The 22,594-nt window shown below is 38.3% G+C and overlaps 1 long non-coding RNA gene across 1 annotated transcript in view; it reads left to right on the forward strand.

Moving 5' to 3' along the window:
• LOC138159747 (uncharacterized) overlaps positions 1-22,594 on the forward strand; it is a 67,405-nt gene that overhangs the window by 7,333 nt on the left and 37,478 nt on the right. The window contains exon 2 of the long non-coding RNA XR_011167960.1: positions 13,223-13,285. This is a non-coding gene — a long non-coding RNA (uncharacterized lncRNA). The remainder of the gene's footprint in view (positions 1-13,222; positions 13,286-22,594) is intronic.

Consider the following 22,594-nt stretch of genomic DNA (forward strand, 5'->3'; position numbering starts at 1 on the left):
CTCTCTCTCTCTCTTTCTCTCTCTCCCTCTCTCCCTCCCTCCCTCTCCCCAAAAAATCATCTCTCCAGTCATCCCCATATTGTTTTGATTTTAAAACACACACATGCAATAAACAAACCCACACCCAAAAGGACCCCAACTGAAATATACACACATACACACACATCCAACCCTCAAACCCTGCAGGCAAAGATTCTTATCAGTAAAACCTACTAGGAGAGAATGAATGCATTTTATGAATCTGTGTGATCATTTGGCAGTACTTTTCGGTGCAAAAATATTTGACTGCTAAAGTCTAAAAGAAAAAACTGATGCATGTTGAGGTTATTTATTAGTTCATTTATTTATTTATGATTTATAGGCCACCTACTTTGCAAAGGTTTCAGTGAGATTTTCTAATATTGGAATAATAATGTAAAAGAGAACAATTATGGATAAAAACAGAAAAAAATTCATCTGAAGTGAGCAGAGGAAGTAGATGTTATCGAGTACCTGAGATGACCTGATAGTTACAAATGGGCCCTGAACTTGGCTCCATTTCTTAACAACTAAGACAAAAATGGGACTACGTTGGACTCCACCGTCTCCACTTTCTAACCAAAGAAAGTTTACACATTTGTCTTATAAAGATCAACTTTTTCAATCAATCCATCAGTAAGCATTTATTTTTCTCCATTTAATGCTTATGACAATTTTAAATTCTCTTGTATTTATTTGAATGCTCTATTTTTTGGTGGTGACTAAGTTATAGGAGAGAGAATTTTTTTAAATCACATAAAGTAATAATGGTTGGCAATTCCTGTAAGTGAAGTAATACAGGCTTTTTTTATCCTTATTTTACAATAAGAGAGATGTGATTTACATCTTGTGTACATCAGTGTCACACAGATCATACGTAGCATAGGTAGGAATAAATATCTGTTTTCTTAGATACATGTTTAGTTGCCCAAGTAGGGTTTTTGTATATTGTACTTCATCTTTGAATATGTTTTGTCACTCTAACTACATTAAATTTTTTTATAGAGTTGAAGGAAATGTGTTCTATCTCAAGAACTCAGGGGTTTTGACCAAGTCAAAGTTTTAGAGAATAAATACTTTTACTAAGGGGATTTATTCTGTGAAGTTTGGATTCAAAGGCCACACTTGAGGACCTAGAGGACCACATGTGACCTTCAGGCCACAAGTTCCCTACCCCTGCCTAGGTGATGCCCAAACATGTTGGGTTCAGTCCTAGTATGGATGTGCATGTGTGTGTGACACAGCTATCCTCCACAAAGTCCTGCTCCAAAATCTTACAATGGTATGGACATGGCCTTTCATTCTCAATACTTTGATATGTGACTTCAACACATGAATAGGAAAAGGTGAGGATGGCAAGAAATATATCAGAAAGTATAATTCAGGAAGAAGTCATGATAGAGTCCAAGTAATTATAGGCTATACAGAAGCTTCTTGCCCTTATAGAAAGCACATTTTCTTCGAAAAAAGAATTGGCAGACACAGAATATGGTGTACATATTAACATAGTGACATAAAATATATTACATTTTAACAGACAGGAAAAAATTGCTATTGATGTGGGACTTATCTATGAATTAGCTCTCTGAGTATAGTCATAGTATGGTGACTTACCAGAGTAAAGATCAGAATTATTAAAAGGCAAGAAGAATAACGAATATATAAACATAACCCATTTGTATGGGTATGTATATGTACATACTTACGTATGTTTATATTTCCTATCTGGCTTTCCAGATCAACAGCGTTTGCTTGGGCGGGGTAGATGGAAGGGTGATATGTGCTCAACAATGCTTTTGAATAGCATAAAACAAGGGTATTCATCCTGTCTCCCAGGGGTATGAGTCTTCTCAAAAATTTTCTCCATCTGAAATGCACCATCATATTTTGTATTCTTGTCTTAATTGACATACCCATTTTGTGTTCCTAGTAATCTGTTAGAATTATTGATTACATTTCCAAGAACTAAACTAGTGTACTTTTGAATTTGATTAAGAGGAATCCTGAGAAAGTGAAGCGTATTTAACTATAATTTAAAGGCAGGTGATACCTAGAAATCTAACTTTGGACTCAAGGAGACCTTTGTTTAAGCTGTGCCTCTGATATATATGAACCGTGTGACTCTGGGTTAGTCATTTAACTTCTCACTGCTCTCAGATAACTTTCCAAGACTATAAATTGTACAGCAGGTGCTGACCTGTATTGGCAGAGGAAGTTTCCTTATCAAGAATTCCCCATACTAAAGAAGTCACAGGTCTGCCCATCATCCCCTCTCCCACCCCATCCGCACTCCCATAATTGGTTCTTGGATAGGTCATACCTTGTTTCTCCGATAATAAGACACTGTCTTATTAAATTTTTTTGGACAGAAAAACACCAGAGGGCTTATTTTCAGGGGAGGGCTTATTTTAATGAACATTGACAGCAATTTTAATAAACAGGTAAATGTGAACAAAAAAATGTACCTTTATTCAATAATGATCATGTCATCTTCTTCAACAACATCGTCATAAGTGTCCATACCCTGAATTCCATCCTGGATGTCTTGCACCTCCATTTCCTTCAGAAGAAGTGGACCCAATCTGTCATGTCCAGCAATATAGCTCTCTTTAAATGAATATGTCTTGTCCAGGTAACCTGCTCGTAGTGCCTTGGCGACACAGCTGTCAGTAATTTTATCCCACGACTTCTTCACCCAAGTCACGACTTCTTGCAGACAGGGCTTCACAAAGTTTCCACGCTGATTTCTTTCCATTCTATTTTCAATGTAGTCATTGACTTCCATGCGCAAATGGTCCTTGAATGGCTTGTTTATTGCAATATCAAGGGTCTGGAGATAGGCAGTCATTCCTGCAGGAATCATTACTTGATCTATTCTTCTCTCTGCAAGGAAGTTCTTCGTTTCTTTAGCATGGTGAGTGCTGGCTGAATCCCAGACTATCAGACCTCTTTGGTTACCTCGCATAACAAGTGGCAGCATTAAATCAACCCACTTTCTTATAACGGCTTGTGTACACCAGGCTTTTTCGGTTTCAAGAACGTAAATGCCAGATACACGTTCAATCTTATCTTTCTTACCCTTACTGATGATTAAAGGTGTGGCTTTCTTTCCATCCAAACGAATTGCCAAAACACAGGTGACCCGTGCACTTTCATAGCCAGTGGTGGGAATGTAGATTGACGTTGCACCCCTGTGATGAATTGTTGTTTGAGATCCTTGTCCCATAAATACTGCAGTTTCATCCATAGCAATCATATTGCAGGTTTGGTACTTGGAAATGTCGATCCTATCAATAAAGGACTTGAATGCAAGTGCACGTATAATAACTTCAGCATCTTCCAGCTTAAACAGTGTTGTTGATCTTCTTAGGGGCAGTTCATACCATTGAAGGAAACCGTCCAACCAGTGTTGTGATGCTTTGAATCCTTCTGAGACCATTTCAAACTCTGGTGCCATTGAAAGGGCAAATGCTTGAATATCAGCCCTGCGCACAACCAAGGCCTTTGCTCTCCTGCCAGCAATCCATTCACCAATGAGGATCTCCAAGTCAGGATATAAGGGCTGCCGACCTGATCCAGACCTGCGCTTTTTCCCTTTTCCCTCATCCACCTGTTGATTGAGGTTATTATAATCTGCTCTCCATTTTCTGACCATTCTAAGATCCAAGAGTTTTTCTTTACAGAAAACTGCAAGATTCTTGCCATGTGACTCCTCTACAATTGCTTTCTTATACTCAACAGTATAGCTCTTCCTTTTTGTACTCATGTCTGGGGGTCAAAACAGACAGAATAATAAAATTATGACCATCAGTCCTTCTTTTCACTCCATCATGCCCCCTGAGTTCTTCTTTTTTCCTCCATCATGCCTTTTTATCCTCCATCATGCCCCCTCACTCCCGCTTACATACCGGGTTTTTATGTTGTCCTGCCTCAGCTCTCCTCCGCGGCACTGCTCTCAATGGCGCCAGCAAGCAAATCACTGAGGAAGAACAGGATGACGCGCTCACTGCTGCAGCTCTGATTGGAGATAGCGCTCAGAGCGGTGTGTGCTTCACTCGCGGGGGGGGGAGGACGGTGCATACAGAGGGTACCATAATGTAGCGTGTAGCGCAGGGGATCACCTTCACTACAGTAGCAATCTCAATAGGGCTTATTTTCGGGGGAGGGCTTATTTTAGAGGAATCTTACACAGTAAGGGGAGGGCTTATTTTCAGGATAGGTCTTATTATCGGGGAAACACGGTACATCTGAATTTAGGTTTGGGACAGTGAAGTTAGCCAGTAGTTCCAAAATTTAATACATTCTAACCAAACATTTATTAAGCCAGATGATGCACTGATTCAAAAGCAGAAGATGTTTAATTGAGAGAAAATAGCAAACTAAATAACAAGGAATTTCATCAATTAGTAAACACTCCCAGCACCCATACACATAGGGCAGTCATCTACCATGCCTCTAGGGTAATATTAGTCAACTTGTCACTTACTCCTTCTGCATCTCTAACATAGCAAGAGAGGTACGTGGCTAGAATAAACCACTCTAAGACTACTATCCAGGGTAGAGAACACCAAGTTTTCAGGGCCAAAGCCAAGGAAATGCTGAAGCTCCTTGGCTAAGTCCTTTCAGTCATCATTATTCAGGCAGGATGTTGGAGTCAGGATGCCATGGATAGATCCATGCCACTTACATATGAATGCCATTGCACCCCCATCTTCATATCTCTACCACTCATGCCAGATTCCAGCACAAGACTTTCGTAAGTATTTCATAATACTTTAAAAATTGTGTTGTGCTGAAAAATCTCTATTTAATTAGTTTATTCCCTGTAATATTACCATATTGTGGTCTCTTCTAAAGCCTTCTAGGAAAAGTAGTCCATAGAATTTATTTTTGATGAAGCTTTCTTTTCCCCAAGCAATGTGGGAAATGGAGTTCATGACCATACCTGCTACAAAATCTTGATATAGACAGGCTGTCTGTGCTTATGGAGCGTATGATCTAGTAAGGATATAAGCTAGATCATGAAATTTCCACAATCAAAAGGCTTCCATCTTGAAGAAAATTTTCCTAAGTGAGTTTTAGGCATTACAAGGAATATTTTTCAAGTATGGAAGTAAAGTCACAGAACTTCAGGGTTGAAAGGGACATCTTTCCATTCTCTGAAAAGAATCCCATTTGCGACATAGTCAACAAATGGTTCCAGGGATTACCAGAATACATTCAATGAAGCAAAACTCACTACTAGTATTCCACTTTGGGGCAGCTCTCACTGCCACGTAGCTTCCCCTCATCTTTTATCAAGTTTAAATTTCCCTCTTTGTAACTTCCATCTATTGTTCTTATTTCAGCTTTCTATAGACAAGCAGAACTTGTGTAACTTCTTTCCAATTGACATCCTTCAAATATGTTCTCTGAGACAATTAATGTGTCCTTTCTGTTCTCTTTCTCTTTTAGAACATCCCCAATGACTTCAACCTATCCTCACATGTCATGAACTTTGGACTCTTCACCATCCTGGTTTCACCTCTCTGAATATTTTCCAACTTATCAATGTCTTTCCTAAAAGATAGTGCCCAGAACTAACCACACTAGTCCAGTTGTGGTCTAACCATGGCCAGCTAGGTGATTGCCTTAGTTCATAGAGTGCAGGACCTGGAGTCAGGAAGACTCATTTTCCTGAGTTCAAATCTGACCACAACACTTACCAGTTGTGTGACCCTGGGCAAGTCACTTAACCCATTTGTCTTAGATTCCCCATCTGTAAAAGGAGCTGGAGAAGGAAATGTCAAACCACTCCAATATCTTTGCCAAGAAAACCCCAAGTGGGGTCATAAAGAATTGAATATAACTGAAAAATAATTGACAATGGTCTAACTAGGGAAGACTTCAGTAGAACCATCACCTCCTTATTCCTATAAATCACCACTTAATAATGCATTAGCTTTTGGGGCTACCCTATCACAGTCCACTAAAATCTCCAGATGTTTTGCAGACAACATACATCCCTCATATAGTATCTTTGTAGTTAATTTTTTGAACCCAATTTATCCCTATGGAGTTTCATTATAGGTTCTAGTCTGTTAATCTCTTTTTAATCCTGACTCTGTTAGAGTATGTTAACTTTGCCTTCCAGATTGGTTCATTTACAAATTTTATAAGAATGCCATCTATTAATTTACTCAAGCAATTAATATAAATATTAAACAACACAGGATCCAGAATATTTTTGTAGGTTCTCCACTAACATTGTTGCCTCTTCACAAGCTGATATCTAAGAATCATAGGTTTAGAATTACAAGGGAACTTAATGCTTTATTGAATCAAACACCTTCATGTTACAGGTGAGGAAACTGAGATACCAAGAAGTGAAATGACTTGACCACCAGGGTCACACAGACAATAAGACTATCTAAGATAGAATTTGAACTCAGGTCTTCCTGACTCCAAGACAACCAGTTCTGTTTTACCTCATGCTGCCTATGAAACCATTAATTAATTAATTAATTAAATGATTAAAGATCTTTGTAACTGCACTATCTTCTAGTTCACATATCTCCATCTTGATCACAAAAATAATGTGAAAAATGTTATCAATCACTCAATCAACATGCATTTATGCTTTGCCCAAAGCAGGGCAAATCCAACATTCCACTGATCTACTAATGTAGTAACCCTGATTTTAAAAAATAGTGTCAGTGAGGCATAACCTAGTCTCTATTTTTAATAGATGTCTTTTTGATGTTCTTTTCTTTCTTTAAAAAAAATATAATCATCACTTTCAAATGATTCCCACCCAACCCTTGTCAATAGAACACACCCTTGAAACAAATAAATGCAATCAAGCAAAACAAATAAATACATTGTCCATGTCCCAAAATGCACACTCATTTTCCCACCTATTGTTCACTTTCTCATTGCCAATAAGCAGGAGACATGCTTTACCACTGAATCCTTTGAAATCCTGATTGCTCATTGTTCAGAGTCCAGAATTCTTTCAGTGTTCTTTTCCTTTATCTTATGGGGGTCATCACTTATAGTTTTCGTGTTCTGCATACTTTGTTCTATGTAAATTCATATGGGTTTTCTTAATTTTCTCTGATTTCTTCATATCAGTCATGTCTTATGGTACAATAACATTCCATTACATTCATGTATCTCGACTTATTCATCCATTTCTCAGTTTACAGATATCGGCTTTTCTTGGGGATCCTTGCCTTTAGAAAAAGTGCTACTATAGCTATATTTGTATATATGGAATCTTTCCCTCTTTCTTTGACTTGCATACAATATATGCCTAGATGCATCTTTAGGTCAATCGATATGTAGAATTTAGCCACTTTATTCTTTAAAAATATAATTCTAATTGTTTTCCAGAACTGACAGATCCAACAATGGAGTATCATTGTGCTTGTCTGACCACATCGCCTCCACTGGCTATCATTTTTGTCTTTTGTCACTTTTGCAATCTGATTGGTACAAGGTGAAGTTCCAATTACTTCAATTTGCATTTCCCTATTTAGTGATTTATTTATTTACTTTTGCTTTTTGGAGGGGGGAAGGCAGGGGAATTGGGGTTAAGTGATTTGCCCAAGGTCACATGGCTAGTAAATGTTAAGTGTCTGAGGCCAGATTTGAATTCAGGTCCTCCTGACTCCAGGTTGGTGCTCTATTCACTACGCCACCTAGCTGCCCTGATTTAGAGCATTCTTTCAAATTGTTGATATCTTGCATTTCTTCTTTTGATAACTGCCTGTTCATAACCTTTGACCACTTATTCACTTGTTCTTAGACATTTGGATCAATTTCCAATATATCTTGGAAGATAGACCTTTATAGTACAAATATTTGCTGAAGAGATTTTTTTCTTCTAGATTTAGCTACCATGATTTTTGTTCACACCAAAACTTTATATAATTAGTTTTGTCCACTTTATCTTCTGTGGTCATACCTTATCCCTTAAAACTTCTCCTAGCTATGTTTGTGCAAGGTGTCTACTCATTCTTTTTATATGTGTGCATGTGTGTACACAAGTATGTATGTGTATACATGTATATATTTTAATATACAAATGAATATACACATGTATGTCTATATCATGTGTGTATATACACACACGCATACATACGTGTGTGATGTAGTCATAGCAGAGAGGGGGAAACCCTGCATTTTCCCTTCCTGATATAACTCCATTTTAAAATAAGCATCCAATCCAGTGTAACTGGTCAGTCACAACTGCCTCCTGTGGTTTTGGGTTTTGGGGTTTTTTTTTGCTCTACCCTATTCTTACACAAGACCAACCAAAAGACAGAGTGTGTCTTGTCTCAGACCCTGAGGCCAGTGACAAACTAGCAGAAGAGGAAGTCTCTGTACCTTCTCTCCTAGAACACTACAAACTGCCCCTAAGGCCAAAGGCAGAACTTTTGTGAACCCAGCATGTCAGTATGCTTTCTGTAGATTATAAATGCCTCTGGGAAAATTGCTTGTACTGAGAAATCCATTTGCCCCAGAGAGACTCCTTTTCTCTGTGGACCAATCAATGCTTCTCCATGCAATGACTTACAAATGGACATATTTCAGGGGAGGCTGGGGCAGGGTGATTGGTCTCTTACTGACTGATTCTTTACCCCTTGTTTTTTGTGACCATATCAACTGGTGAAGGATGGAATGGGGATGAAACCTATTATTGCTACCACAGGCAAATAAAGGTTTTGTTTTTAACTGACTTGACCCTCAGTTCTCATCTAGATAGAACAGTGAAGTCCGAGTTCTGGAATCAATGAATTCAAATTTTACCTCAAACACTTACTTATGTGACCCTTAGCAAGTCATTTAAGCTCGATTTGCCCCAGTTTTCTCAATTGTGAAATGGGAATAAGAATGGCACCTGCTTCAACGAGTGGTTGCGAGAATCGAATGAGATAATATTTGTAAAGTATTAGCATGTCAGCCATCACTTAGCAAGCGCTTATGTAAAGACTTATTCCCTTCCTCTTTCCCCCTCCCTATTAATAATAATAATAGCAAGTGGGTCGTTTTCATGACCATGCATCCTTCCTCTTGTTTCCCTAATAGAGCTAGAACATTCTTTTTGTTGTCTTGGCTTTCTGTATCAGCCTCAACGCATTCTAAGCTTTGTGGCTCGACTCTTTGGGCAGGACCGACCCATGATTTTTAATTGTCCTCTATGACCTCCTTGCATTTTCAGTTGCTATCTTTTTAAAAAATAGTTTTCTTTTGTGTTTACATCACCTAAATTTATCCCTATAGCCTTCCTCCTCCCTTTTCCCAAAGAGATGTACATGTCCTTTTTTTTTCATTAAGAATTTCTTTTTATCAACCAAAATCAGGCTTTTTTCCCTCCTACCTTCTTGTATATTCCCTGTTCATCCACATTATTCCCTTTGGACAATTCCCTGTTGCTCCCCCCTTTTTTCCCCATCATAATTTTTTTCAGCTCTAAATCTACTCTTTCTAGAAGGAATCCTGGACTTAGAATCAGAAAATCTAAATTCTAACCCTGTTGCTGCCAATTACCTGTGTAATCTCGGCAAAGCCAAAATATCTTCTTAGTTCCATGACTCCAAATTCAATATTCTTTCTACATTGTGCTGTAATGGTGAAAAGAAACTGAATCAATGACTAGTGTCAATGGAAAATGAATTTTCCCACATGATTGGGTTTTGATAATAATAGCTTTAAATAGCACTTTAAGGTTGGCAAAGCACGTTATAGACATTGATCTTATTTGACCTACACAACAAACCTGTAAAGTAAGTGCTATCATCAGATACAGATGAAGAAGAAACCAAGGCTATCAGAGGTTAAGTGACTTGCCCAGGGTCACACAGTTAGAAAGTGTTTGAGGTGTGATATGAACACAGGCTTGCTATCTACTTCACCACCTAGATGATAGCATTTGAGATAAATTTCATTAATAATCATTCAACTTGTTTTTTAAGTAGATACGTTATCTCACTGGGTCCTTCCAATAACCTTGTCAGAGAGGCAGGGTAAGCATTCTTATTTCCACTGTACAGCATGAGGACTATGAAATCCAGGAGTGTGTTGGAACCAGCTCGAAAGAGCTAATTGTTAAATATTCAGCATGAGTTTTTATACTTCGGTAATTGGCAAGGCTACAAATCAGAGCTTGGGCTATTGTTTTGATGACTGTCTATATTGAAGAAAGTGATGGAGAAAATGTAAATAACGCAGATTAAACTCTAAAGTGCACTCTGGAGGATGTTATGAGACTGAACTCTGTGATGGACACTGTGGTCCTCTGAATCTTTTGGAGGGAAGACTCCATGTAATTCCATTGAAATATTCTTTTCTGTGGCTAGGTGGCACAGTGAATAGAGCTCCAGGTCTGGAGTCAGGAAGGTTTATCTTTCTGAGTTCAAATTCTGACTCAGACACTTACTAACTGTGTGACCCTGGGCAAGTCACTTAATTTCTGTTTGCCTTAGTTTCCTCATGTGTAAAAGGGGAATATTAATAGCACCTCCCTCCCGGGTTGGTTATGAAGATCACTTGAAATAATTATCAAAGCACTTAACACATTGACTAGCACATAGCGCTATATAAATGTTAGCTATTATTCTAATAAACCATGGGTTTTTTTTTTTTGCTAGTGCTTACATGATTTTTTTTTAGAAGGAGGTTTCTTTGCCAAGATGAAAGACTATGGATATGGAATACTAAACATACTGTCTAGCTGGGTGGATCTGTTGGTTGGTTTTCTTCAATGAATTACTTTTTCTCTTTTATTCTTTGTTACCCTAAAGGATGGCCTATCTGATGGAGAGGGAGAAGGGATATATTCAGAAATGAGTATGATGCAAAAACAAAATATGCCAATAAATTTTATTTCTTTTCTCCCCAACTCCCAACCTAGTATACACTTTCATTGCTCTTTATGTTCACTCAAATTAAACAGGAAAGAAGGGAAGATTCTTACCTTACGTAAATCTAGTATTATGAATTTAGCCTTTTCATTTGTACCAAATAAAATGGCAACTTTTTCTAGGCACTCTCTGCTACACAATAAATTAAGATTACTAGCCCATTCCAAAAGGCTCATACTCAGAGACTTAAGCAATAATTAATGACTTAGCTGAAGAAATAAATTATGTACCCTGAGATTTGTCAGAAAAGAAACCACAGCCAGCCAGCCAGCAGAGGGAGTGTACGTTAAGTGAAAAATCCAATTTCCTAAACTGTGCTGGGTCCACTGGGTGAAATCAGGACTAATGCTTTGCATGGGCAAGGATGGCCAGAACAATATAGGACAAATCTATACCACTTTGCTATCTGTAAAAATCAAAGGAAGCTCACCAATTCTCCCTGGATGGGAAGTAATGGCAGCTGTAGTGAAAAGAATATTTTACATGGAGTCTTCTCCCCGAAGAATTCAGAGGACCACAATGTCCTGTAGAGTTGTCTCACAACATCCTTTAAGGATAGCAGGGAAGGAGATTTGATTCCCACACCTTACAAATGACAAAACTTAGAAATCAGAAATGTGAAATGATGTCCTTGTTAGAACCCTAACTCGGGCGTTCTGACTCTGTTTCCCAATCCAGTGCTTTTCCATGAGACTAAAACTGACTGGGAGATAAGTAAGGTAGGAAGTTCCCAACTGTGCAAACATGGAGTGGGGGCAGTTTTTAACCTTACGTTCTTCCAATGAATTCATTTTTAATGCACAGAAGTCCTCCTCTACAAGGCACACATGTATTTATTTTGTGATAATTTAAGTCATGCATGTTGCAATTAAAGTTAAAGACCTCCAGTATACAGTGACACTCAAAAGACAGAGTTACTTAATCTTATGCATGTGTTCAGTCATTTTTCAGTCATGTTGGACCCTTTATGACCCCATTTGGGGCTTTCTGGGCAACGATACTGCAATGGTTTGCCATTTCCTTCTTCAGCTCATTTTACAGGTGAGGAAACTGAGGCAAACAGGGTTAAGTGAATAAGTCCAGTAGCTTATATAGTTAGTAAGTGTCTGAGGCCAGATTTGAGCTCACAAGGATGAGTCTTCCTCACTCCAGGCCCAGTGGTCTATCCACTGAGCCACCTAGCTGCCCCCTTATGCATGTAGGGAGGACAAAATGACTTATGCTGTTTCTGCCTGGGACCATGGGAAATTTAATACTAAAGGGAAAAAATTGACAAGAATTTTACAATTTTGTTTTGCTCTACGATGTGGTGAAGTGGAAATACTGGATTTGGAACCAGAAGGGCTAGGTTCCAATCCTGCTTCTACCACTTACTATATATGTGATGTTGAGTAAGTTGCTTCATTTATTGGGACCTCAGTTTCCCCATTTGTAAAATGAAGATAATGGGTTAGATGAAGCTCCTCTCTTCCAGTTCTAAAATCTTTTTTAACTTGAACTAATGATCTAGTGATTAGGAAGAAAGAGTTTATTTAGTTAGAAGTCCACCAAGCCTCCTAGATAGACTTCCCTATTTTACTCTGGAATCAATGCTTTACTTTCCAGTCCCAATGAACCTATGGAGTATGTGACTGCCAAATCTATTGTTGACTTTTGGCCATTTCTTGTCTAAGTCCTCTCAGATTGGACTTTGGATATCAAGTGAAGGGTTTAAATGTTTTCATTTCCCCAGTGGTTCAATTAGTAGCTCTCTTGAATTTGTCTGTCTGCTACTAAAATCATCAACCAAGACCTTAAGTGAAGGGAGTGATGCCTTTGAAATAGCCACAACTTCTATGTGTCATTAAGCTTTCAGACCTCTATTTGCTTCCCATAGCTCCAAGCCCAGCTAATGAATAAAAATGGAGGGAAAGTCACATGAGAACAATGGAATGCCTTTGCAATATTTTTAGGCTCTGATGTACATTGAATTCCAATAACAGAGCCTTGTGGGAGGTTTGGCCCATCTTCACAGAGGAAGCCATAACTTCTGCCTAATACAACAGACATGTAATTTCTCCAGGACTGGCAATAAAAACAACAACCCAGTTATTTTCATGACACTTTTGATCCCCAATTTCACTTCTTTATCAGTTCCTGCTTTTGAATAAAAATGGGAAATGGCTTTTAGAAAGTTCAAGACCTCCCTGCAGTGGCTGGGCTCAAAACTACAAATCTTATTCTAATATTGGAGATCAATTCACTTTCTATCTGGAGGAAGCCTTAGGCCAATAAAAGGGCATTGATTTTTTTTTCAGGTTATAAAGAAGGAACAATGGGAAAGAAGAAACCAGACCAAACAAGAAAAAGAAAGAGAGCAGGTAATTTGCTTCAATCTGCATTCAAACTCTGTTCTTTCTGGTTCTTTCTCTGAATGTAGACATCTCTCTCCATCATGAGTCTTTTGGAGTTTACTTAGAGCCCTGCATTTCTGAGAAGAGTCTGGTCTATCAAAGTTGGTCATCACACATACATTGTGTCTGTAATTGTGTACAAATTTCTCCTGGTTCTGCTCTTCTCACTCGGCATCAGTTCATGTAAACCTCTCCAGGTAAATACGAAGTCCATCTGCTCGTTTCTTATGGCACAATAGTATTCCATTACATTCATATGCCATAACTTGTTTAGCCATTTCCAAATTGATGGGCATCCCCTTAATTTCCAGTTCTTTGCCACCACAAAAAGAGCTGCCATAAATATTTTTTATATATATGGATCTTGCTTCTGCTTCAATGATCTCTTTGAGATACAACCCTAGAAGAAGTATTGCTGGGTCAAAGGATATGAAATTACTTATAGTCCTTTGGGCATAGTTCCATATTGCTCTCCAGAATGGTTGGATCAGTTCATAACTCCACCAGCAATGTATTAGTGTTCCAATTTTTCCACATCCTCTCCAGCATTTATCATTTTTCTGTTTTGTCATCTTAGCCAATGTAACCAGTAAGATGTGGTACCTCAGAGTTGTTTTGATTTGCATTTCTCTAATCAATAGTGATTAACAGCATTTTTAATATGCTTACAGATATCTTTAATTTCTTCCTCTGAGAACTGCCTGTTTATATCCTTTGACCATTTGTCAATTGGGGAATGACTTGTATTCTTATAGATTTGACTCAGTTCTTTGTATATTTTAGAAATGAGGCCTTTATCAGAGACACTGATTGTAAAAATTCCTTCCCAATTTCCCACTTCCCTCGTAATCTTGGTCACATTGGCTTTGTTTGTACAGAAGCTTTTCAGTTTCAAGTAATCAAAATTATCCATTTTGCATTTTATAATGCTCTCTAATTCTTGTTTGGTCATGAAATCTTCCCTTCTCCATAAATCTGACAGGTAAACTATTCCTTGCTTTCCCAGATTGCTTACAGTATCATCCTTTATACCTAGATCATGCACACATTTAGACTTAATTTTGGTATACGGTGTTAGATAATGGTCTATGCCCAGTTTCTGCCTTACTATATTCCAGTTTTCCAAGCAGTTTTTGTCAAATAGTGAGTTCTTGTCCCCAAAACTGGGGTCTTTGGGTTTATCAAAGAGTAGATTATTATAGTCATTGACTGCTGTGTCTCGTGTACCCAATCTATTCCATTGATCCACTACTCTATTCCTCAGCCAGTACCAAGTCGTTTTGATGACTGCTGCTTTATAATACAGATTAAAATCTGGTGTAGCCAGGCCACCTTCCCTAGCATTTCTTTTCATTAATTCCCTTGATATTCTGGACCTTTAGTTCTTTCAAATGAATTTTGTTACTATTTTTTCTAGGTCTATAAAGTAATTTTTTGGTAGATTGATTGGTATGGCACTAAATATGTAATTTAATTTAGGTAAAATTGTCATTTTTATTATATTATCTCAACCCAGCCATGAGCAATTGATGTTTTTCCAATTAGTTAGATCTGACTTTATTTGTGTGAAAAGCATTTTGTAGTTGTGTTCATATAGGTCCTGGGTTTGTTTTGGCAGGTAGATTCCCAAATATTTTATAGTCTACAGTAACTTTAAATGGGATTTTTCTTTCTATCTCTGGCTGTCGGATTTCATTAGAAATATACAGGAATGTCAAGGATTTATGTGGGTTTATTTTATATCCTGCAACTTTGCCAAATTTATTTATGGTCTCATATCATCTGCAAAGAGTGATAACTTGGCTTTTTCTTTGCCTAATTTGATTCCTTTGATTTCTTTTTCTTCTCTAATTGCTACTGCTAACATTTCTAGTGACAGATTGAATAAGAGGGGTGATAGTGGACACCCTTGTTTCACCCCTGATCTTATTGGAAATGCTTCTAGCTTGTGCCCATTACATATAATACTTGCTGAGGGCTCTAAATAGATGCTACTTATTATTTTAAGGAAGACTCCATTTATTCCTTTATTTTCTAGTGTTTTTAATAGGAATGGATGTCGTACTTTGTCAAAAGCCTTTTCTGCATCTATTGAGATAATCATGTGGTTTATGCTAGTTTTATTGTTGATATGATCAATTATACTGATGGTTTTCCTAATATTAAATCATCCCTGCATTTCTGGAATAAATACTACCTGATTAAAGTGTATTATTCTTGTGATCAGTTGCTATGGTCTTTTTGCTAATATTTTAAATAAAATTTTTGCATCTATATTCATGAGGGAAATTGGTCTATAATTTCCTTTTTACATTTTATCTCTTCCTGATTTAGGTATCAGTACCATGTTTGTGTCATAAAAAGAATTTGATAGGACTCCTTCTTTACTAATTTTCCCGAATAGTTTGTAGAGTATTGGAATCAATTGTTCTTTAAGTATTTGGTAGAATTCACTAGTAAATCTGTCTGGCCCTGGAGTTTCTTTCCTAGGGAATTCACTGATGGCTTGTTCAATTTCTTATTCTGAGATGGGGTTACTTAAGTAATTTACTTCCTCTTCAGTTAATCTGGGCAGCTTATATTTTTGTAAATATTCATGCATTTCACTAAGATTGTCAAATTTATGTGCATATAATTTGGCAAAATAATTCCTAATTATTGTTTTAATTTACTCTTCATTGGAGGTAGATTCACCCTTTTCATTTTTGATACTCATAATTTGGTTTTCTTCTTTCTTTTTTTATCATATTGGCTATTGGTCTATCAATTTTATTGTTTTTTTTTCATACAACCAGCTCTTAGTTTTATTTATTAATTCAATAGTTTTCTAAATTTCAATTTTATTAATCTCTCCTTCGGTTTTCAGTATTTCTAATTTAGCATTTAATTCCAGATTTTCAATTTGTTCTTTTTCTAGCTTTTTCAATTGTATGCCCCAATTTATTGACCTCCCTTTTCTCTAATTTATTCATGTGTGCACTCAGGGATATAAAACTTCCCCTAATAACTGCCTTTGCTGCATCCCACAAATTTTGGTATGTTGTTTCATTATTGTCATTCTCTTGAATGAAGTTACTGATTGTTTCTATAACATCTTGTTTGACCCACTCATTCTTTAGGATTAAATTGTTTAGTTTCCAATTCGTTTTAATCTGTCTTTCCATGGCCCTTTATTGCATATGATTTTTATTGCATCATGATCTGAGAATGATGCATTTAATATTTCTGCCTTGAATTGTGAGGCTTTATGTCCTCGTACATGGTCGATTTTTGTGTATGTGCCATGCACCACTGAGAAGAAAGTATATTCCTTTTTATCCCCATTCAGTTTTCTCCAGAGATCTATCATGCCTATCCTCTCTAAAATCCTATTCACCTTCTTGACTTCTTTCTTGTTTATTTTGAGGTTGGATTTATCAAGTTCAGAGAGGGGGAGATTAAGGTCCCCCACTAGTATAGTTTTGCTATCTATTTCTTCCTCTAATTCCCTTACCTACTCCTCTAGGAATTTGGATGCTATACTACTTGGTGCATATATGTTAAGTAATTATATTGCTTCATTCTCGATGGTGCCTTTTAGCAGGATATGGTTTCCTTCCTTGTCTCTTTTAATTAGATCAGTTTTTGCTTTTGTTTTATCTGAGATAAGGATTGCTATCCCTGCTTTTTTTACTTTGGCTCAGGCATGATATATTTTACTCCAGCCTTTTACCTTTTCCCTGTGTGTATCCCTTTGTTTTGTAAACAGCATATTGTAGGATTATGGTTTTTAATCCATTCTGCTATCCACCTCTGTTTTATGGGAGAGTTCATCCCATTCACGCTCACAGTTATGATTACTATCTGTCTCTTTCCCTCCATCCTATTCCCTCTCCTGTTTATGCTTTTTTTTCTCCCCTTCTCCCTTCCCCTCCTTAAGAGTTTTCCTTTTGACCACTGTCTCCCTCAGTATTCCCTTCTTATCAGCCCCCCTCCCTTTTCCTCTTCTTCCCCCTTACTTCTTCCCTTCCTTCTAACTAGCCCCCCTCTTTCTTAGCCCTTCCCCCCTCCTACTGCCTGTAGGATATTTTTATACTTAATGTAATATGTTATTTCTTCTTCACACCAAGAGTGACAGGAACAGAGATCATTCAAAGATCCTCTCCCTCCCCTCTTTCCCTCTATTATGATACATTTTGTGTCGCTTCTTGATGGAGTCCTATGCTTAACTGGTTGTGTTATTCCCTCCTTGCACTAGAACCAATGAGGGAAAGGCTCATATAAAACTCATCTCCCTCCCTTCTTTCCTTCTGCTGTATTGTTTTTATGCCTCTTTGTGTGGCATAATTTGCCCTTTTCAACTTCATTCTTTCCTCTTCTTCCATTGAAGTCCCTTTGTAACCCTTAATAAGGTTTTTTTTTAATCGTCATCTTGTGTAATTTATACTCATACCCTCTACTTGTCTATAAACAGTTTTCTCTTGTTAAATAACAGGGTGTGTGTGTGTTTTCCTTGTTTACCTTTCTATGTCTCTCTTGCATCTCATAATTGGAGTTTGAATTTTCCATTGAGCTCTGACTTTTTCATCAGTAAAGTCTAGAAATCTGTTATATTGTTGAATGACCATCTCCTTGCCTGGAAGAATGTGTTCAGTTTTGCTGGGTAGGTGATCCTTGGTTGTAACCCAAGCTCTTTTGCCTTGCGAAAAATTGTATTCCACTTCCTCTGATCTTTCAGTGTAGAGGCTGCCAGATCCTGTGCAATCCTCACTGTGGTTCCATGATATTTAAATTGTTTCTTTCTGGATGCTTGTAGTATTTTCTCCTTTACCTGGTGGTTCTGGAGTTTGGCTACAACATTTCACAGACTTTTCAATTTGGTATCTCTTTCAGGAGGTGTCCTGTGGATTCTCTCAATTTCTATTTTACCCTCAGGTTCTAGTGTCTCTGGACGGTTTTCCTTGATAAGTTCTTGGAAGATGTTGTACAGGCTCATTTTTTCATCATGATTTTCCAGTAGGCCTATGATTCTCAGATTATCTCTCCTGGATCTGTTTTCAAGGTAAGTTATTTTTCCATTGAGATATTTTACCTCTTTTTCTAATTTTTCATTCTTGATGTTTTGTTTGACTGATTCTTGGTTCCTCATAGAGTTATTCACTTCAATTTGGTCGATTCTAGTTTTTAGTGAATTATTTTCCTCGGTTAGTTTTTGGAGCTACTTTTCCATATCACACATTTTTCTTGTTAAGGAGCTGTCTTCTTCATTGTAATGTTTTTCTAATTTTGCAATTTTGATTTTAAAAGAATTGTTCTTTTTATCTTCTATCTCTTTAATTTGGTTTTCAAAGTTCCTTTTGAGCTTATCTAACAATACTTTCTGTACTTGAGACCAGTTCCCTGCTGGGGCTTCAGCTGTGGGTGTGAAGTAAATACTGTCTCCCTCTGAATTTGGTTCCTCCCTCTCATGATAGTAAGACTCCAGAGTCTTTGTCTTTATAGTCTGCTTTCTACCTGTTTTGAGGAAGGGATCTAGTCATGCCCTTCCTCTAGGGTTCCCAAGCCTTTACTGTTTAAGGTTTTACCCTGGGGCAATAATTACTAATTTTTCAGGCTCAGAGGGGGAGATTGGAGCAGCCAGGGATCACTCTGCCATCCTGGTCCCTGGAGGTCCAGATATGGGCTTTTTAAATTTCTGGGCTGTGGATTGGTAGTCTCAGGAGCAGCTGCTGCCTCTGCCAGGGGCCCTGCATTTGATTATTACCCTGCTCCATCCAGTCCCAGCCCTTCGGTGATAGGCCCGGCAGTGGCCCTTGTGGTTGGTGGGTCAACTTGCCTCCACGTTGATCAGGCCTCATCTGGGCCTTTGCACACTGCCGGGTCAGCATTCGGGCCTCTGCTGATGTTTTTTTTTTTTTTTAAAGGAATCCCATACAATTTTAAGGAATAAGAAAATAATGTTCAAATAAGCTAAGTAAAAACTGCTTTTGAAGCAAAATTTCCCCTAAGATACAAACTTAATAAATTAAGAAAGGGAGGTGGTACTCATATTTAATGGTTCTTTTCTTCCCTTCTTATTCAAAAGGGTATGAGTTTCCATTCCCTTCTCACCACTGTTCTTTAAAACTATTCTGGGTACCCAACTATCTTTGTTCAGGTCTATGTTCCCAGAATTCACTTCTGATGTCAGCTAGCCATCCCTCATTGTGGCAGCAAGTACCCCAAGCGTCCTCAGGGTTTGCTGCCAACACAGGTTCTTGGATCTGCTTTGATAAAGGAAAGCAACTCAAAATGGGTTAACAAGCTTACTTTAATCAGTCAGACATATATCATTTACCTTGTTGAGGGGAAAAAGGTCAGCACCCTGAACTTCAAAGTATACAGGCAGAATTATCAAGACAGAAACATATCAAGTAGACAGATTTCCAAACTGTCCATCCATTACATCCATACCCAATCAACATCTGGCTTTCAAAGCCAGGGGGCTCTGGACAACGGCTTCCCAGAATCCAGATCAAATCACAGAACACTTCTCAAAGTGAGCCCCAAAACAAAGCTACACATCAGGGCTTATATAGCCTTCTCCTGGCTCAGAGAATGTAACAACCTTATTAACTCACTGGCCAATCAAGAAGTATCTACTGAAAAACAAGCCTCCCACCCCAGGTTCCAGGTGCACTTTAGCCTAGGGGCAGGGAAGATCTTCAAATTTACATTCCCATTACACTCATGTTGGTCAGAAGGAAGATTGGGCAGGAGTATGTTTTGTTGTTGTTTGATCATTTTAGTCATATCTGACTCTTCATAACCCCATTTAGGGTTTTCTTGGCAAAGATGCTGGAGTGGTTTGACATTTCCTTTTCCAGTTCACTTTATAGATGAGGAAACTGAAGCAAACAGGGTTAAGTGCCTTGTTTAGGATCACACAGCTGGGAAGTGTCTGAGGTCAGATATGAACTCACAAAGATGAGTCTTTCTGACTCCAGGCCTGGTGCTTTATGCACTATGGAGGCCCAGATGGCAGTTCCAGTTGGGCAACTCAACTCCTCTCTTCTCCTCTCTCCTTACCTGAGGGTGTTCTGCCCAAAGGAAGGTAAAATTTGATGACTGAAAGCTGCCTAAGTTAACTTGGGGTTTGCTGGCTAGATTTCTTTCTCAGAGACCAAGCCTTATACCCAATTCACTCTGGATCTCATGGACTGGACAACAATAGGTCCCTTCCCAAGTACCACTTAATTGTTACTTTTTGGCTCAGAGCCAATGTAAATAGTAACTGTTTCTCTTTTGGGCAACAACCCTGAGGGTCTTCCCCTACTAGTTTGATTTTTTTTTTTAATTAAAAGGGCCATCCCTTGACTCACTTCTTAAAAGGGCCTATTCACTGAATGGGTGTTGCCTCACTCAAAGTGAAGACCTCAAGAGACCTTAGCTTAAAAGGGCCAGGATCTCCCATTTCATCCTGGGCCATCTCCAGTCATCCTGAGGGTATCTGGCCACTGAACTCAGGTGGCTCTGGAGGAGAAAGTGAGGTTGGTGACTTTGCACAGCCCTCCCTCACTCAAATCCAAGTCAATTGCAAGCCATATCATCACCTCCCTTATGTCATGGTCCTCTTCTACAACAACAGACAAACCATACACAATAGTGCCACCTAACTACTCTTACAGGATGGATTAATAAAAATATATCCCGACAATTTTTGTGGTGTAGTGGGGGGTGGGAGGGGGAATTGGTCTTAGAAATCTAGTTCAAGTTCTAGCTCCAATATTACCTAGTTGTGTGACCATGGGTAGGTCACCTAACCTATCTGGGCCTCAATTTTTCTCTCTGTAAAATAGTGATGATACCTGTACTTACATACTTCACAGGATGGTTGTGAAAAAAAGGGTACATACTTACTTCTAAGAACTCAGAATAAAAGCAAGGTAGATGCTTAGCCTGAGTAGGACATTTGATAAACTCCTACACATCTGAAAGCTCTCTGTGCATTTTGGCAAACTCAGAAGGTAGCCCTGTTTATCAGTCCCTGCTTTAAGTTTTTTGGACAGGATGTATGTGTGTGTGAGAGAGAGACAGAGACAGAGACAGACAGACAGACAGACAGACAGGCATAGACACAGAGAGACAGAGAAAGTTTTCTGTTTTCTCTGAGTTTTTAAAACAAAACATGTTTTTTATTCTCAATCTATTATATTCGCACTCATGTACTTGGGTTTTTACTACAGAAGTCAAACAACGGATTGAGCAACACTTTGATGACTTGTAGCATTGGGAACAGCTCATTCAGAAAATTCAAATAAAAAACTTTGACAGTCTGCTTCTGCAGCCTTAATTGAGCCAATAACTCAGCATTCCACTTTCCTTTGGAGGTGTGACCTTAGGGACCTTTCCATTGAGTTGTTGAAGTTGAAGGACAGGGTGGTATAATGGCAAAAAGCCCTGGACTTCAAGGCAGGGCTGACCTGGGTTCCATCCTGCCTTTGACACTGATTAGTTGGGTATTTATGGGCAGTTATGAAGCCTCTCTGAGCCTTAGTTTCCCCAACTGTAAAATGAGGGCATCAATACCTGTTCTGTCTACCTCTTAGGCTTAAATGAGATACTTCTGTGAATAAGTGGAACTTTATAAACTCTAAAGCTCTACATATAAAATATCTCTTGTGGTTGTAGCAAGCATCTAAGATCTCCATCATTCTTTGACAGGGAAGGTCACAAAGCTATTTTTTTGGTTGAGGGGTCATATACCTAATTGCCCAGGTTCTGCCCTTCCTTTTGTTAAAGGCTTCAATTCCTGGAGACTTTACCAGTGTGGAGATTCCCTTAGTACACTACTTTTGAGAGTTAGCAGTGGCCAAAGAATGAATCAGTCTGTGACAAGCCTGGCGATAAGTATTTCTGACTTTATTAAGACAAATATCTAACAGTCAATGTGCAATCTATCTCTAGGACCTCACCTGAAACCTTTTCAGCTTTTTTGGATCTCTCCAAAGGACCTGGGCTTTGCTGGCACAGCTGTTGAGAACTCAGGGATACTTTTGTGGTACAATGAGGCTTTGAAGTGGTACTTCAGTGGAAGAGGTTTAAATGATGTAGAGAAGGAAGGAATGAGGGGAAGAAATGGAGAGAGGAAAAAAGGAATGAGAAAAGGAAGGAAGAAAAGAAAGAAGACAGGAAGGGAAGGAAGGTAGAAGAGAGAAGGGAGAGAGGGAGAAAGGAAGGAAGGAAAGAAAGGATGAAATAAGAAGAAAGGAAGAAAGAAAGAAAGAAAGAAAGAAAGAAAGAAAGAAAGAAAGAAAG

This window comes from Petaurus breviceps, unplaced genomic scaffold, assembly GCF_028583685.1.
Source record: "Petaurus breviceps papuanus isolate PSGF00001 unplaced genomic scaffold, PetGlider_PUasm1.0 178, whole genome shotgun sequence".
NCBI classification, from domain to species: Eukaryota; Metazoa; Chordata; class Mammalia; order Diprotodontia; family Petauridae; genus Petaurus; species Petaurus breviceps.